This window comes from Protopterus annectens, chromosome 1.part1 (assembly GCF_019279795.1).
Source record: "Protopterus annectens isolate FY-2018-M chromosome 1.part1, PAN1.0, whole genome shotgun sequence".
In the NCBI taxonomy this organism is placed as follows: domain Eukaryota; kingdom Metazoa; phylum Chordata; order Ceratodontiformes; family Protopteridae; genus Protopterus; species Protopterus annectens.
Window position 1 is genome coordinate 1,453,121,247 of NC_056726.1, and position 20,267 is coordinate 1,453,141,513.

The following is a 20,267-nucleotide window of genomic DNA, read 5'->3' on the forward strand; positions in this document are numbered from 1 at the left end:
ACAGCCTAGAGCTTAAAATTCAACTTTTGCTGATGATATTTTAATTACCTTAAAAATAATAATAGCAGTTTAAAAGCATTATGGGACTCAATTCAAAACTTTCAAAACTTTTCAAGTCTTAAATTTAATGAGAACAAAACAAATGTATTGCTTATAAATACTAATAAAAAGATCTAAATAAAAAATACCATAAATATATCTCTACCGATAATATAATTAAATAATTGGGAATTATAATAACTAACAACCTAGATACTACAATTGAAACAAATTATAAAGAGACCTTAAATAATATTAAAAATCTAATACAAAGATGGAATAAATTCTTCTTTTCAATGGAAGAAAGGCTTTATATAATTAAAATGATCATATTTCCAAAAATTCTTTATGTCATACAAGCTTGTTCTTTGCCACCAGCTAAATCGCACCTAAAACAATTAAATGATTTAATGGTAAGATTACTATGGTATCCAAAAAAAACAAGGATAGCTATGAAGTATCATCTAGATGATTGGGATATAGGTGGCATAGGTTTACCAGACATAGAAATATATTTGTATTCATCCATTATTAAAACAATATCATTATGGCTAAATACAAAATATACATCAAAATGGAAGCTAGTTCATGAGAGAATCTGGTTAAAATCAGGATTTGTAGTAGCAAATAAGTATACAGATTTCATACCAAACAATTTTCTATGGCTGATGAAGGAATATATGATGATACATAAGAATAAAAATATAAGTTCCAAATACATTACTTATACATTAAAAATTTTCCAAAATCTTATTAATAGCAATCCTGATATTAAAGCATGGTCATTTCTTTTATATCCAGTAGCGTACACACAAGGTAATATAATAACATTTAATATGGAAGTAGTCAAGGGATTAATATATTGGCATCAATTGCTAAACTCTGGAAAACCTCTGACAATAGACCAGATTAAACAGAAATTAAATATGGAAGATAGTTCGTGGTTACATGTACAAGAATTAAGACAGTATATATTAAGCAAACAAGAAACAATGCAACCATCAATAAGACAAAATGTTCCTAACCTTATAGAACATATAATATTACTAATGAATCAACCCATCTATTTATAAAACAAACAAAAAAATAAAAATGCATAATAATAACAAAACATGGAATTATTATAGATCAGTTAATGGACATGTGCCAGATGACAGAGATAAAAAACTAATTCTTCTCTCTCCAAAGCAGACATTACTTTCATTACATTGGAGACTTTTTACATGGCAATTCATACACAGATGTTATGTAACCCCTCATAAAATGGAACTTATGTTTAAGAAAAATATTGGCTGCTGGAGATGTGATTTATCAATAAAATGCCATTTGATTAAACCATATTGGGATAAAATAAATTATTTTCTGCAAATGGTATTCAATGATAAATTCCAGATTTCCAAATCTATTATTTTATTTAATGTACCTTTACCCGACTGTGTGCCAAGAACAAAATATGTAATCTTATGGACTCTCCTAGCTATTGCAAGGAAGAACATTACATCAAACTGGAAATCCAAAGCTTCTCCAACTTTTAAGCAATTCATGAATATGGTGTCAGCAGTATTGCAATTGGAAATGAACACTATTAAAGGAATAACTGAAAGAACTACATCATTATATGTGGCATGGCAAAAAGTAACTGAAATACTGGAGAATAATGACTGCAGCAGAATATAATCAGGAAACAATTGTATAGAAAGTCAATTATATGTCAACAATAAACACCCTTGTAAAAACTTTATTTTGGTTTTAATGTTTGATATCTGTTTAGAGGTTTTAGCCTACCTTTTTAAATAATTTGTAAATACTTCATTGTCATAAATAACCTGCATTCATGTTTTCTTGTTTTTGGAAATGAATAAAAATATTAAAAAAAAAAAAAAGAAGTACATTTTGCCACACAGAGACCAGGGTTTGAATTCAGCACCCTGTAGCACTATATAGTAGCAGTCGCAAAATGATAACAGATTTTCTCTCTACAGGAACTAAAGGAAAGTGGGTTTGTTAGGCCATAGTCTGGGTAAAAATAACTGTGTGCTTAGATATCACAGACTGTTAAAATCATTACCAAGTATGTGACTATACAGAATCAGATAAAGGAAATAAATAGAATACTAATAAAAGAAAAGAAAAGAAAAGAAAATAAATAAAATGTGTAATCATTGGTATGGATGATTGCCTGGAGTGTCTGTTAAAGGTTGCTGCAGTCGAGTAATACATTTGATACAGATGTCCCCTGCAGTCACTGCTATTGGGTACCATCCCCATGCCTGTCAAACAAGGCATGATAGTAGTATAGTTTATGTACTGTACACACATACATGTCTATCAAGTGTCACGCTGTCACAGAATGTAACTAGTAGTGCATAATCCCTCTGTCACACATTTAACTTCAACATGAGCATCTAACCAGGAATGTATCATGACATCAGCCCACAGTGCACCTTGGTAGTTATATAGGTCCACCTGATGTGCTAGTGTTCTGTGTAGTTTACTACCTGAAGTTGTTATGGCTTCATCCATAATATTGTCCCATGTGGATAGTTTGAGAGGTATGTACGTGCTACAGCAGCTATAGTCCACTTGTAAACATAGAGAAAGGACAGACCTGTAGAGTAAATAACAGTACTGTTCTCCACAAAATAGACTAATAATGGTATTAATGGACTGATTATTTCTCTCTCCCTACCTCTTATCTTCATTTATTTGTTATTGTTATCCATTGGTTATGGTTTACTGTTAGCATCTGTTGTTACATGACACTTTATTTTGGGGCATGTTTTCTACTATTGTTATGTATTATAATAGTTGCATATTAACATATCTTGTTAAATACCTATGTTGTCGGCATTATGCTGTAACTGTTAATGACATGCTGCTAATATATTGACTGTTATATTATTTATTGTTGTGTTCCATATAATATGCAGTGAAATGTGAATGGGTTATTTCAACTTTTCTAGCATGCTGTTATTACTAACAAACTGTATTGTTCATAACTAACCTATACCCATTGTTATACCTCTATCACCACAGCACGACAGGGTAGGCTGGTTCCTACTGATCCGCCTACCCTACCTCAGCTGGTCGTGGTATGGAGTACCAGCATGTACATGAACATGTTTGCACTTATAGTTATGAGCAACCACGCAGCCTGCTATACATGAAGCATTTACTGCAAGATGCCCATTCAGACATAATAGGGAGAAGGTACATACCTGGGGCAGTGGTTCTACACCTGGCATATCATTGTCAAGATAGGTGTACTGCATTTTATGTGTACTTCTGTCTCATGTACTGTCATATTGTATACCTCACAGGTGTATTGAACTGGCAAAATTACCCAGATGTAGCTGATGTGCATGTTATACAAGGCCTGAGGGTGTGTGTGGTGTGCATGGGATCAGAGATGAGAACATGTAGGACATGTATTGCAGTTGTGGATCCCCATTTAGCTAATTCCGCTTAAAACCCTGATATTTTAGAGTTTCTGTGATTTAAAAAGCTTGTTTCAGCTACATATTGTACTTATTTTACTGCCTGCATTTTAACAAAGTTGTTTTTGTGTTTAACTTACCTGTTTAACTGTTGTAGGCTACACACTCAAGTGTGATAACCATTTCTGTGCATTTAAAGTGTTTTTTTTTATTGTATCTGCTTTATTTTCGGAAAAAAAAAACAAAAAAACAAAAAAAAAATACTTGTTTTCCCACCTTTCTAAGCTAGTTTAGTCCAGTTTTCAGGTTAGTGCTGAATTCAGGGCTGTGTTACAAGTTTCTGTGTTTGCCCATACCTTACTTGAAACGTGAAATAATACCACTATTCTCCAAAGTATCCTGGAGCAAAGCAAAACAGCAACCAGTAAGCAAGATAAAACTCCAAAGGACACACCACAAAGTATTAGTAAGATTATATTTCTTTCCCTTATTCAGATTAGTCTTACTAATACTTTGTAAACAGTGAGTGATTCACATGAAATATGTGTTTTACTAGTTTCGGGTTATGGCATTGGAGTTGAGTAAATGCAATTGATTAATGTGTATATATTATAGTTTCATATTTTCAGTTAGTTGAAACTGCGATACACAGGATCTCTGGTTGAGCTGAAGTATGCTGTGCAACATTTACCACAGGGCTTACTGCAAATTGTAAATTGATGTATCAATTATCAGTTTGACTTAATTAGGCTGTTTGATTAATGTGTGTTTTTTATTGGTTGACATCTACTATATAAGGAATGTTGTATTTATTATCAAATAGATCTGATGAAGCGTGCACAGCGCACGCGAAAGCGCTTATCCATTCATTCTGTTTTATGTGCTGTTTGGAATAAAAGACAGTGATTTTATCCTACTTCTCGTGGTGTGTCCTTTGGAGTTTTATCTTGCCATACCTTACTTGGATAGAAGGAAGTTTCTCTGTTTACCTGTGAGAGAGCGGAGCTTTGAGCAGCCTATCTGTCCCTGGAGGAGTGGTTTCAGCCCAGAAATTAGTAGTTTATTGGCCATTTTGGGCTAATTTCTATCTCTTTTATTTCCCTGCTACAAAACCTGCATTAGCGCTATTTTACGCACTGGGCTGTGCTGGTTAGCTAGGGTATAACTATCCCCGGCTCCACAAAGTCTACTGTTCAATTTTTCCCTTGGAACTAGACAAGCTTTCAACTTAAGCACTCAAACTATTCACTTCTCAGCCCGGCACTTGCTCAAAACTCATAGCAAGCACTAATAAACCTTAGCACTAGACCCCCCTATACTGTAGAGAAGGACAAGGCTCTCTATTCGACCTTACCAGCAAATCAGTAAAACAGCTCACTGTACCTATCCAGGCATGTCCAAAGGGCAGTTTCAGGTGTACTCTCTGGTCCAACTGGTGAATCTGGGCATTTTGAGGCAATGTTACAACTGCCTCATGTACACTGACAACCCTCTCCTCCTACCACCAAACACTAATACATGCGAGAGATGCAATTATACAGCCAAACTGGAGGCTAAGCTCTCTCAACCCAAGACTGGTCCAGATAGTCAAGAGGAGAAGGGAATTACTTGCATCACACCACCAGTCTCACACAGACCTATGAAACCAGCACTGGCAAAAAAACACACATAAATACACAAAAACATACTTGGAGGCTTTAAATAAAAATCTGCAAAAGCAACAGAGACCTCCAAAGCAGACATCCAAGCAATCTCCACCCCTCCCAACATAAACCATGAAACACATACTTCACAAAACCAGTGTGCCACGCAATCACAGCCCTTAACGCAAAATAACATACCCAACACACTAGTAATTGGTGACTCTATAGTCAAGCACACTGACGTCCCACTCACTAGGCTGAACAAGGAGAAGGTTACTGTTAGCTGCCTGTCGGGTGCCAGGATCCGCCACATAACACAAGCACTCAGGTCTCTCCAGAACAAGTACAAATACGACTCTGTCATTGTTCATGTTGGTGTGAATGACCTGAGTCTTACCCCCCTGGACTACATGAAAAGAGACATGGAAGAGCTCTCTGATCACATAGCCCAGGCTGGTATGACCCTGACCCTAAGTAGCATCCTGCCATCATCAAGAATGATACCATGGTATAAAGAAAAAAAATGTATCAATTTCAACAACTGGCTAAGCTTCTGGTGTCATTCAAAGGGGATCCAGTGTCTGTCAGCTTGGGATGATATGCTCGACAAGCCACACTGCTTCGCTAGAGACAGCTTGCACCTGTCACCCTTAGGCTTTTGAATACTGGCCAAGGCTCTTGCCACCCACATAGTGCCTTTTTTAGGCAAGGCTCAAAAGACAAACCCACCGCTGTAAATAGCACAAGTAACAAAAAACTGAGGGTAATGCTATTCAATGCCAGAAGTCTAAACCTCAAAATGCACGCACTCGAGGCACTTCTCAGTATGGAGAAAATCGATATATGTGCAGAAACAGAAACCTGGTTTAAGGCTCCATAGAGCATCCCAGCACTACAAGGCTACAACTCATACCATACATTTTGGCGGGGGCGTATCCATATTCATCAAGGATACCCACACCTCCAGGTTAGTGGCACAGCACGATGCTTCAGAGATCATCCGCGTGCAACTAACAACGGGCAGAACTGCAATTCAAATTATAGCTTGTTACAGATCATTCACCATGTCCCAGGACTGCCATTCCACACTTCTGGAAATACTGAGAAACATAAAAGTCCTACCAAACACCCTGATATTGGGTGATATCAATTACCCAAACATTAACTGGGAGAACTACTCAAGTACTAACTCGCTTGCCCAACATTTCCTAGAATTTATAAACTCAAACACCCTGTATCAACTGGTCAACACCCCCACTAGAGGTGACAACATATTGGACCTGGTCATCACCAACATGGGCGACCAGTGTTCCGTACCAGAGGTCAACCCCTCGCTGGTTAGATCTGACCATAAACTAATCACTCTGGAAATCCACATTCTGCCCCCACACCCGGTCAAAGAAACCACCATGAAAAACTTTTCAAAAGCAAACGTCATGTTACTTAAGACCGAGATGGAACGTTTTAAATCCCCCATGCTAAAGGATAACGCCACCCAAGCTGCAAAATCCTTTACTAATGCAATCTATGGACACCTAGAAGAATGCATGGATCGTGCTATCCTAAGCAAAACCAAGACTCACTCCTCCAGGAAAAGGAAGCCGGTCTGGTGGACCCCTGCCATAAACAAGCTATACAATAGAAGGAGGAAACTAGTAGAGAAAAGAGTGAAATCCTAAGAGGGGAAGGCATTGCTGATCAGAATTAGCAAGAAACTACGATCCCTCATAAAATCATCCAAGGCTAGCTTCGAAAGAAAAAATGCCAAGGACTCCAAAGATAACCACAAGGCATTCTTTAGCTATGTCAAGAATCTAAGTGGCAATTCCCAGATCTGCTCAGAGTTAGTGCAGAATGGCACAAAATACACTGAACCGACTGATATCACCAACATCCTGGCAGACAGGTTCAGTGCAAAAGTCACCCCCCTCTCACCCCCAAAAGGGCCCATAACCATACCAGAAGAATGTAGTGCCCCTGAAATCAGACACTCAGATTAAAACAGCCCTCTCCAAAGCCAAAAACACAGCATCAATGGGACCGGACAATGTCCCAGGCTGTGTCCTACATGAGCTCAAAGATGAACTACCCCCTCACCTAAACACACTCTTCAAACTCATCCTCTCCACAGGCTATGTGCGCAAGAGTTGTGCACAGCAACGGTTATTCCAGTCCACAAAGGTGAAGCCACAACAGACCCTGGGAAATATCACCCTATAAGCTTGATAAGCTTGGTCTGCAAGGCTATGGAGCGCATCATCATGGATCTCATTAACAGAGACACTGAGAACCTCCAAACACTGGACCCTACCCAGTTCGGTTTTATTAAGGGCAGATCATGCCTCCTAAGCCTGGTGGACTTCTTTGAGACAGTTACCAAGGCTATAGATGAGGGATAGGTGGTCCACACATCCTACCTAGACCTTGTAAAGGCCTTTGGCACCATTCCCCATTCTGGTATTATAGACAAGCTCACCAGCCTAAACATAAACCCCTGCATCACGAGATGGGTTGCCAACTGGCTCATGGACAGAACCCACATGGTAAGAGTTGCGGGAGCTAGGTCTGACTCTAAACCGGTTACAAGTGGCATTCCCCAGGGCTCAGGCCTAGGACCCTTCCTGTTCAGCATATACTTCTCAGAGGTACAGGCAAGCAAAGGAGGACTATGGCTGGCCAAGTTCACGGACGACTGCAAACTTAGGGCTATAATTGACAATACAGCTGACACAGACATCCTCCAAAAGAGTCTCACTGAGACAGATACCTGGTGTCAAAACCATGGCCTCAAGCTATATGCCAAGAAGTGCATTGTCATCCCCTTTGGAAAAAATAAAGTACCCAGAAATTACCACATAGGTGGTAGTCCTGAAGATGAAATAAGGGATCTGGAGACCCAAGTAGATAGTAATCTCTCCTTTGATAATCACATTGCCAAAGTGGTTAGAAAATCCTTATATGTGGCCCACCTATTCACAAAAGGGTTTGCATCCAGATCAAAAGAGGTCATTGTGCTCCTCTATGCATCACTCATCAGACCCATCATAAAGTACAACACCCCATTTGGGATGTACCTTACAAGACAACTGCAACAGCTGGAAAGATCACAGAAGTACCTCACCAAGAGGATCACTGGCCTCAAACAGATGCCCTATTCAGCTCGACTGAAGAAACTCCAGCTTTACTCAGCTTTACTCAGTTGCATGCCACCTACTCAGAGGTGATCTCTGCCTGACATACAAGGTCATGTCCAACCCAGAATTGATGGAAATGCTCCACCTAAAGAAAACCATATCCCCTCATGCCATACACTCTAGGGATCTAAACCTCACCACAATAATAAATAGGAAGTGCTGGAGGGATAGATTCCTGTCCCAGAGACTTCCCATGCTCTGGATCAAGATTCCAATCTACATTAGGCAGAGCTCCTCACTAACACTCTTCAAGAGAAGCCTTGATGAGTGGATGGGAAACAGGAAGTTTACCCTGGGGATCTCTTCAGTGGCTCTGCTGGACAGAGGCACAGAGAACTAATCTAAGGGAGAGGCAAAAGCCAACACATTCTGGCTAGGCTTATAAATGCCTTTTGGCAGCTAGCCTAGTACCTACCTATGAACCTATGCATGAGTCTGTGTGGATTACCATACATAATAGTGCAGGTGGTAATGTACTGCTTTATCTTGCTTCTCACAGGTGATCAGAGGGTTGGTGTCTGTCCTACTCACAACCAGCTGTCAGTGTCTCATCAGACTCTGATGATTATGGTGACCATAGTGAGGCACAGGTGGGGTTGGCAGAGGCTGGATATGTCCCAGACATTGACATCCCTCTTTTGCCCCATTGTCCCTGCACACAGTCAGTATGCCCACACATACCCAATCACCAGAGGCCACAGATATTGGACAGTCAGAGGGTGGAGACATAGTACAGAACAGTGGGAGAACTATGGTGTCAGTGAATGTGGACACTGGCCATAGGCAGACAACTGTTGAGGTCCCACACAGGCAGATTGACAGGGGTGCTCGAAGGAGGACTGCTGCCCATCCACTTCCTGTTGCAAGTGTCACATTGCAGGTCACTCGCCACATATTCTGGGCTGTAATGGAGGCACAGGCATGAGACAAATGCAACACCAGATGGATGCTTAGGATTATGGATATGGCACAGTCTGATATCAGTGATTGCCTGCACCTCATTGGTGATGCCATGGAACATTTCACTGATATAGTGGATAGAAGGTGGGCTCAGACATTGCCTGTCTTTGAGTGCACATTGTCTGTGCTGGAACATGAGGTTGGGGTTGGGCATTGCACATGTGGATGTAGACCAGCAACACCGTCTGTTGGTAGTCCATGTGGCCATGCACACGCACATCCCCATAGTGGCAGCACCTCCAGTGCTACAGAGGGAGGTGTGCTGTCCACACCATGACATGTCAGGCCATGTGCACATGGTCCTGGGTGGCCCCATGAGGGACATGGGCCCAGCAAACATTAGTCAACATCAGGTACTAACACTGCATCCAACCTTGGGCGTAGTGGTGCCAGTGCTACACCAGAGAGGGAAATTCCCATGTTCATGGCCAGAGATGGTGAACTGTCCATTCTATCATGTATGTTTCCCAGGTGTCTAACATATACACATGTAGGGCTAGCACTGGGCTTAACTGTGTACAAGCACACCAGCAAACTTCACTGTTACATGCAGGTCACCAACAGACACACATGGCACCTCTCCATGGGACATCTGACCAACACCCCTTCCTGACTCACACACATGCTGCCAAGTTTATGGTACATCCTAGGCCTATGGTAACCCCACATCACACCGTATGCATGTGCTGTAGCTGTACCACATCCCTGCCATCTGTGCCATCGATGCAAGGACATGCAAATATGTGTGTGATGCACAGGGTGACCATATTACTTTCAATGTAGTTGTGTAGAGCAGTATTGTTATGCCATTGAAGTTGTTGTGGGCGACAACAGGTACTGCATGTCGGCATGTGCCATGGCTACACAGCAAGCCTTGTGTATCTTAAGGGCATGATGTTAGACTGGTGGCAATGTGACAGAATGGCAGGTGTATCACGGACCTGTGTATGTCTCCCAGAGGTTTAAGTGGTTATTCTATGGACACATGGTGGCAGTACATCAGAACAGGATGGCATGGCAGCACAGCAGAAATATGATGTCAGCAAGGTACAGCAGTATTTGTGTATGGTTTCCTAGGTATATATGTGTAGAAGGTCATGTCTGGGACAATTGGGGCAGCTGGCATAATTATGTATTTATACTTTGTGAGAAGGTCTGCTACCCTTTACACATGTCACCTGGGTTTTCTGACTGTACAAACCTAGATGGTGGCAGACATCTGTGATGCCTATATAGGACATGGAGCTTGTCACATGACTGTAAAATGCATAGCCATTGCACAGAAATGTATCATATGGGCATGTCCATAACAATACTAGGGGATATATCTGTGACCACACACACACATACACACACACACTCACACACTCACACACACACACACACACACACACACACACACACACACACACACACACACACACACACACACACTCACAGAGTCGGCTGGTGGGAACTAGAACCTACCTATCGACTATTACACAATACAGCTCGCAATAGTTATCATATGTGCCCAGAGTTTATCTGATTTTGGGCTGTCAGTTGGTACTGTTAAGGTGGATGGCATCAGCAGGCTTTGTAGGGGAGGGTATTTAGAGGCCAGCAAGTAGTCTTAGGCCCATAAAATGAGCAACCAGTGCCCTTGGATCCCAGGAACTACTGCCCCATCAGTATGACAAGCCTAATCTGCAAGGCCATGAAACATAGTATAATGGAACTTATAAGCAAAGACATTGGCAACCTTCAAACATTGGACCCCACCCAGTTTGGGTTTGTGAAGGGCTGATCTTGTCTCCTGAACCTGATTGACTTCTTCAAATCAGTCTCCAGAGCCATGGACAAGGGTAAGGCAGTCCACACATCCTATCTGGACCTTGCTAAGGCTTTGACACCACCTCCCACTCTGGAATCATAGATAGACTTACTAGGCTCGGCATTAATCCCTACATCACTTGATGGGTTGCCAACTGGCTTACTGACAAAACCCACACTGTAAAAGTAGCTGACTCCAAATACAGCTCCAGACAAGTGACAAGTGGAGTACCTCAGGGTTCAGTCCTGGGACCACTCTTGTTTGGCATCTACTTCTCTGAAGTACAGGCCAACACAAAGGGACTCTGGCTAACAAAGTTCACAGATGACTGCAAGCTGGGAGCCATTACTGAATCCCCAAATGATGTGGATCTACAAAAGGGCCTTACAGAAACAGATGCTTGGTGCCAGAGGTAGAGCCATGGGTTCAAGCTCAATGCCAAGAAATGTATAGTTATCCCCTTTGGGAAAAAACATGTACCCATGAATTACCACATAGGTAGCAGTACACTAAACACCAAAAGTGTGATAAGAGACTTAGGGACATAGGGACACAGGTGGACAGTGGTCTCACCTTCGGTAACCACATCACCGCAACAGTCAGGAATTCCTTCTTTGTGGCACACCTCATCACTAAGGGCTTTTCATCCAGAAAAAAGGAGGTCATTGTCCCACTGTACTCATCCCTCATTAGACCCATTATAGAATACAATGCCCCGTTTGGTATGTACCTCTCAAGACATATGCAATAACTAGAAAGGCCACAGAAATACCTCACTAAAAGAATCCCAAGCTTAAAGCAGATGCCCTACGCTGACTGCCTTAAAAACCTCCAGCTATACTCTGTCACATATTGTCTACTCAGAGGTGATCTCTGCTTAACATACAAGGCCATGTGAAACCCAGAGCTGTTGGACATGCTACACTTAAAGAAATCCCAATCCCTCAGAGCCACACGCTTCAGGGATCTAAACCTTGTCATCACAATAAACAAAACATGCTGGAGGGATAAGTTCCTGACCCAGAGACTCCCCAGACTCTGGAATAGACTGCCCATACATGTCATGCAAAGGGCCTCTTTGGCCCTCTTTAAAAGGAACCTTGACGATTAAATGGGAGAAAGGAAATTCACCCCGGGGATCATGTCAGTCTCCCTGCTAGGGGTCTAGGGAAATAACTAGTGTGGGAAGAAATAGCCAGGGAATTGTTATGGCTAGGCTTGTATAGGCCCTGAGGCCAATAGCCTAGTACTAACCTATGAACCTATGAACAAAGATAACCCACTTGGCCTTGTCTGTAATGCTGCAGATGGATACATGCATACACACACTCATGGAGAGTTAGCTTTTAGGGAGATTAGAATCCCTACCTAAGTAATAGTACACACTACAGCTTACAGTACTTATCACATGTGCCACAAAGATTGTTTGAATATAGACTGTCAGCCAATGCTGTTAAGGTGTATGAGATCAGCAGGCTTTGTAAAGGAGGGCAATGTAGAGGCCATGTCTGTACTGCTGCAGGGAGTGATATCCACACACACACACACACACACACACACACACACACACACACACACACACACACACACACACACACACACACACACATTGGGCTGTTGCAAGATTAGAACTCCTACCTATCTAGTAGTAGACACTAGAGCTTGCAATATTTATCACATATGCCACAGAATTACTTGACAGTAGACTGTCAGCCAGTGCTTTTAAGGTAGATGACATCAGCAGGTAAAGGAGGCCAATGTAGAGGAAAGCAGCTAGTCACAGGGCCATAAAATGAATAAGCATTGAACAGACATAGACCAGATGGGCACGTCTTTACTGCTACAGGGGATATATCTGTATACACACACAGAGCTGCCTGCTGTGAGATTAGAACCCCTACCTATCTAGCTGTACCCACTATAGCTTGCAGTACTTATTACATGCACTACAGGTTATGTCTGTTGTATTTCTTGGTGCAGCCACAGTACTTGTGGCCTACGCAAAGTGGCCTTGTATTACACAGCATGTGTGGCCTGCAGAGTGCTACAGCATGCTGCTATTGTCTCTAGTGTCAAAAAAGTAGGATATCTGTTAGTAGCCAAATTTGTGTACAGTTCCCAGTATAGCCAGATCTGTCTGGTTGCAGTTTAGTAGGTGGACAATTGGCCATGGACAACATGGCCTGTCCAATGCCTGTGTTACAGCCATTGCACATTACACCAATTGTTCACCATTGTCATCTATTGATTGACATTCCTCAGGCACATGGTTCAGTGGGTGTGTGGATTATGTCCTTTTGCAGCCTTAGTCTGTAACCATCAGACAACAGTTGTGATGTGTAGGTGCAGATAACCCCAGCATTCTGTGTGTAAGTGGGAAAATTTGTAAACCCCCCACACACAGATATATATGTGTGTGTGTGTGTGTGTGTGTGTGTGTGTGTGTGTGTGTGTGTGTGTGTGTGTGTATCTATATATATATATATATATATATATATATATATATATATATATATATATATATGTTCTGATAGCTAGAGCAATCATGTGTGAGGGGGATAGGGGGAGACATACATAGCTGTCGTTATGCGCAGACATATTTACACGTAGCTGTTCTTTGTGCGGAAGGGCTCAAGTTGCTAAGTGTAGGAGCATGCCCAGTGTGACTGTCTGTACTTTCAAGGTGACTCCAGGCCATACTTACCTGGACTCCACTCCGGGATTTTGTGAGCTACAGACCATTGGCTGCTGCACCTGTTTCCACATTCCAGCACTTCCCTGATATTTTGTTCAAGGCATTCCTCGGCTGTTTGCTTAATATGTGACTCATACCTATCAAATGTACTGATTTGCACAGAATGTCCAGATATTTGACTCATATCTTAGGTCTGTGTTACATAACATTGTGGTTTTCTGGCACATTAGTGGCAAATCATTAAAGAGTGACATTAGGAAATATTGACAGACATTTGAGATTCAGACTGCAGACATTTCCAAGAGATTCATGGTAATGCAAGACCTATTATTCTATTGGTTCTTTACATTTGTAAGTGCAATATTTAACAGTTGCCTCTATTTTTGGATCTTTGTCCCACTTATATTCATGGCTTTGGCCAGATTTGTTACTGTAAGAGATTGAAAGGTTTGATGTGACTGGGTGCATGCTGTAACACCACATGCAAGGTGACAGTTTGCATATCTCTCCCTGTACATGTGTTTGCAGAATGTCCAGCCTATAGCCTTATATGTCTGCTCTATTTGCCAGCATCTTTCTGTAAAATGCAAGCACTGAAGTGTTGTAACTACTAAGACATTTAAGTGATGGCCTTTACATCCTGCAGCTAATCTGACCTATTGCAACCTGCTGTTATACTAGCCACCTTCTAGGTTACTCAGACCATGTATAATGTATAATGTATGTCTGTAGGTTTCGCCCACTGCCCCCCCCCCCATTTTCTCTGGCTATGTCCAGCTGTCTTGCAGAAACCGATTGGAGCATTATGACAGTCTGTGGGACTCCTACCATATGAGTAACTCACATGCAAAAGTTGTAGATGCTGCAAGCTTCGAACCATCAATGCCATCACCCATGCTAATGCCTTCAGCCCAGTGAGCCACATCAGCTGCCAGAGAAAGAGGTTTAATTCCTCATATTATCAACAGCATACAGACATACACTGAGCCCTGCATTTTGTGTGTAAAATATGTGGCCAGGTCGCATGTCACAGCCCTGGAAGTGTGTGGTCTGCTGATATATCCTTACAAACATACTCTGTTATTGCAGTTGTATGGGAACACAGATGTGTTGGAGGTAGGGGACTCTGGCATTGACAGTCGTGCATCTGTCTTATGACCCCACTGTTTGGCATTTCCCTTGCATAATGCAGTGGGGTTTCCAGCCATATGGCCTAAAAAATATTATGGGGCACTTAGTATTGGACAGAGTACCTGTTCTCCCAAGTTGCTGTTAGATCTCTGCAGGTTGCCCAGTGGCCCATGCTATTCCATTGCATATATCCAGCAAGTCCATACATATGTTACCATAGTCTATTACCCTGTACATGTATTGTAAAGGAGAGTGACTTACCTTGCAAATGCAGTGGTTGAGAGACCTGTGTTTCAGAGCTGATTCTGTCCGATGCATGCAGTACACAGTGCATACATGGTTAGGTACAGGTTGTGCAGGTTGTCTGGCATCACTTTTCATATATGTATGCGAGATGGAGTGAGGTGTCAGTCCCTAGGGCCCTAGGTTGTCAATACATGTGCTATGTGTTGCCTCTTGGCCAAGCCCAGGGCATACTGGGCACACCTATGTCTGCCTGGAGTGACAGCCTCAGGGGGTTCCTCCTCCGTGTCCCCCTGTGTGTGTGGTTGTGGGGACCTAGGCACTGGTGGGGGGCTGTGTGTCCCTTACCTGTGATGATCCTGCCACAGCTGTTTCTGCAGGATCATATTGTGCAGCATGGCACATAATGTGAACATCTGTGCACATGTGGCAGGAGAGTACTGCAGGGATCTACCAGATATATCGAGTGACCGGAACCGTGACTTGAGCAGCCCAAACACATGCTCTATGATGTTCCTAGTTTGTGCTTGTACATCATTATGGCATTCTTCAATAGGTGAGTGTGCATTTTTGATGGGTGTCATCATCCATGGTTCCAGTGCATAGCCAGCATCCCCCAGTAGATGGCCATATGGGATGTCCCCCCTGGCAAACATCTGGTACAGCTGTGATGCGTGCCAGATATGGGAGTCATGATAACTGCCAGGGCTGCCAGCACACACATTCATGATAATGTCCTGGGCATTCCACATGACCTGGCAGTTGATGGAGTGATACACCTTGTGGTTGATGTAGAGTCTACCCTCCTTACTGGGCAGTGCTTTGATGTGGACATGAGTTAGTCTATAGCACCCAGTACCTCAGAGTAGTATGCTACATGGAACAAGAGATGCATACTGCTGGCCATCTCCAAAGGGATGTGAGGTAAATAAATGTTCTCACTAGTATGTGTGTGCATGGCATCCAGGAACTGGTGGACTACCCTGGATGCTGATGCCTGTTGGCCCCCATCATGTCCTCAATTGGTCTTTGAAAAGTACCTGTAGCTAGTATCCTAAGGGTTACACGTACCTTTATTTCCACTGGGATGGGTTCCCCTCTGTTAGCTCTGGGTCTGAGTTGAGGGTGGCAGAGCTCGGTAAGTTCTTGTAGCATGTCCCTGGCCACTCTGCAGCGCTCCATAATCTCCAGCTCATGTAGCTCCTGGAAAGTTATCCTGGGTCTGAACACTCTTCTCCTTCTTAGTCTAAGCCTATTGTCAGCAGCAGCATCAACTGCCCCTAGCATTCTCTCAGTTAAAATTCCATGGTCTGTGCTTCATCGGTGCAGAGTATGGGGAGGATGAAATTATAGGGTGTATGCATATTTTATAGTGCTCTGCTGCAGATGCAGCCTGTGTGATTGGCTAACTATGATGCATTCCGCCTGCCAAGCACATCATTGAGGGTCTGGACTGGCCCAGTTTAGGTGGAACAGGGGGCATCAGTAATTTATCAGTAATTTATATATGACTGGCTTTCTTGGCCACTTTTTTTTTCTTTTTTTTTACAGCCTTTTTTGCTAAGCACTGCAGTATGGTGCGCAAACCTACACTACAGGTATAAACAATGCTCAGCAGTCAATAGACACATTCCCATGAACAGGCACGCTCAGCACAGCAGCGTCCCATGCAAACATGCTCAAACCAGGTAAAACATGTGCCTATAACTAAACAAAGCTAAACAGCACTGGACATACACCACTGCTTGGGTCTATATTATAAGATCGATGTTTGAAAACATTGAACAACATATGGTCGACACTATATGGTCGATGTCATCAAACATCGAACTTATAAAATCACAGAAAATAAAAAAGAAAAAAGTACCCTAACAGGTTTAAGCAGGGTGGCAAACCCCCCCCTACACCCCACACATGAGGGGCTGTGTCCCTACACCCCCCACTACATAAATATACCAACTCCGAGACCACACTACATTGCAGTAAATGGAAATCTCCCCTTACAGAGATTTTCATTTACACGCTCGAGATTCTGAGCATTCGATATTCTCATGTCCACAATGTCAGATTTGACATTGTCGGCATGCGAGAATATAATATAGACCCCACTGCTTAGTTCAGTGGAGTGGAGAGCAAACAGGCCCCACTGAGCTCCAATGTGCTTAAAATAAATACAGACATGCACCCTTTTGATATCAGCTACTTCTTCTATGGACACCAAGATGGTTCTGGGGCTACACGGGTTTGATCTGTGGGCACGGATATCCCTTTTTGCTATTCAGTAACCCCAGCTCATTTGCATAAAGATCCATGCATACAACCTGGATACTAAACAATTCCAGGACCTGCCTCCTTAGCAACCATAGACATCTACCATTGCACATCCTCCATGCAAGGCCCTATAATGCATTATTGTCACATATTTTATTTTATTTGTTTTTACACTTTGAATTTTTTTTTCATAATGGCATGTTTGCACACTGTTGCACACTGTGCAAACATAATATTGGTATTAAAAAAATATATATCTATTTTAAATTGTTTTCCATAACATTTTGGAAACATATCTGTGTCTGCTTTGCTATTCTGATCTTCTAACTGGGCTTTTACAGCCCTTGTTCACGTTTTAATTTAATGTACACAGAATTTTTCCATGTACACATAAGACACCACCACAGAATCTGCACAACTGCCTATCTGCTTCCTGGATTACTCTACACCCTCATTTGCATGCAATTCACCTGCTTATGAGGTGATTTGCATGCCATGGACACCTCCATGTTGGCATGCTTGTGCACATCACTCAGCTCTGTTTACTGGATCGCATGGGTGCTTTCTTCCATGTAAGCCCCGTGCCACTATGCCTACATGGAAAATTAATTTATTGAATTCCCCCTCATGTTTCTTCTGAGCTCAGCAGTGCAGCATACTTGGAATTCTGGGTCTGCAGAAGAGTTTGATGGGGTGCACTGGAGATGAAATGAACGGTTTTCTTACTATCAAGAAACACTAAGAAGAAAGTTGTGCTCTGTAGTGTGAGCATCAACACATGAGGGTGAGTGTTACAGTTGGTAGGAGGGATGATGGCAAATGTTTTCTATATTTCAGCAAATCAAAAAAGGGGGGCTTCTATATTTTAAAGATTAGACATTAGTAGGCAGGTAGGGTTGGAGCAGTTAACTAATTAAATATACAATAAAAAAGCCTAATTATGTAAAGTCCTGAAGATAAAAAGTTGGAAAAGTGAGTGAAATAAATGTTTAAGTACCTTAATGGATTCTGTCGTGTCCATTTGGGTACAAAATAAAATAAATGTGTAAGGGTAAGATGATACAAGCTGAAGTAACAAAAAGTACAACTTTAGGGAGGGAAAAAAAAGATGTACTCTTTCACAAAAATGGTAGTAGATGATAGGAACAGCCTTCTCAAAGACGAACTAGGTTCAAAAACAGCAAGACAGAGATCAAAAATGCATTCCACAGAATGATGGGTAACATAAACTGATGGTTAAATAGTTTTTCATCATGTCCATTAGTTAGGAAAACTGTAAGGGGAAGGAGGTGTAAGGAGTTGTTATGTGGCATCAGTATTCTATGTTTTTCATCAGTCTGCCTCTCTCTGTCTACACACACACACATATATATATATATATATATATATATATATATATATATATATATATATATATTACATTTGAGAAACAGAGAAGCCAGACCAGAATGACAGACAAGAAAGATGGTTTTGTGCTAATAAATTCAACTTTCATGTTTAATTTGTCTCAATAGTCACTATAAAGCTTGTATGATTATTTTGCTAGATTTATTATTTATAAACAGTTGAAGCCCTGCTTGTATTGAATTTCTGTACATGTATAAACTTTATAACTGTGTATTTAATATCATTCATCATGGCTTTATGTTATATTTGATGTAGACAGTTAAGGCTATAAGCTGTTGTTCCTGTGGTACAGGGGTTTATTTCTCTTAGCCCTCACTTGCCTTCTTTGTGGCCAAGAGCAAATCATTTAGGCACACATTGCTCCCTGGTCACCCATGAAAAGGGCCTGTGTCTCTAGTGGGCATGTATGGTTAACAAATAAGTATTATTATTATTGTTATTAAAGTGTATTAGAACATTTTCTATGAGTGCTGAGTTCTGCATTGACCACTCTCTGATATTTCTGTAGTGCTGTATTACCAAAATAATGTATTTTTTGCTGCTGAGGTAAGATGTGCACATAGATAAATACGTGTGTTACCAACAGTACCTGTATTGAGCTGTTCTACCCTCTTCTGCCAGATTTAAGGGTGAGAAGCCTTCCTCCATTAGGAAAGTGGTAAGAAAACTGTGTGCGTGTGTGCATGTGTGTGTGTGTGTGTGTGTGTGTGTGTGTGTGTGTGTGTGTGTGTGTGTGTCAGGGGCAGTGTTGGTAAAAAAAATAAGAATACACGACTGCTGCACCCACCCCTTTTAGGAACGAATGTGAGGGTCTGACATTCACTGATGATAATGCAGCTGGGAAACTAATTTCTGTACCTATGAAATCTGAGTCACTGAGCTGATATTTGCTTTTTCTTTTTCAAGTACTTTCTGAAGAAGAGTTCCATCAGAAACATCAATTTTAACTTTTATTTTCTATTCACTGCTTGTATTTTTAATCCATTGTTGCTTTGTTTCAAGGACAATTTAGATTAAACAACCCCGCAGTATAAGTAATGACTTAACCACCAAAGCAATCAAATAGGGAATAATCAACAGCTTCATTTCTTCAATTATTTTTCAAGTAGCTAGATGACAGTTGTAACAATAGCAACCATTTGAAACATTTGAAATGTCAAGGACAAAGCTTAGATAATTCACTTCTCCCAACACCTACCCATGCAAAATCAAGGTGTATTTATGCAGTCTTTTTTGGGGAAGGTGAATTTATTACAAAGATACAGAACATTAGAGGTGGGTGTCTAACAGTTCTTTCAGTTTGGTGTTTTGTTGTATCATCATAAAGGGAGATACTTATGAGTGAAATCTTTTTAACCCGTACAATATGGCAACCTTTAATCACTAGAGAGATGTACATCTGCCAGTCTTTGATACTTTTGTATTATTCTTAAT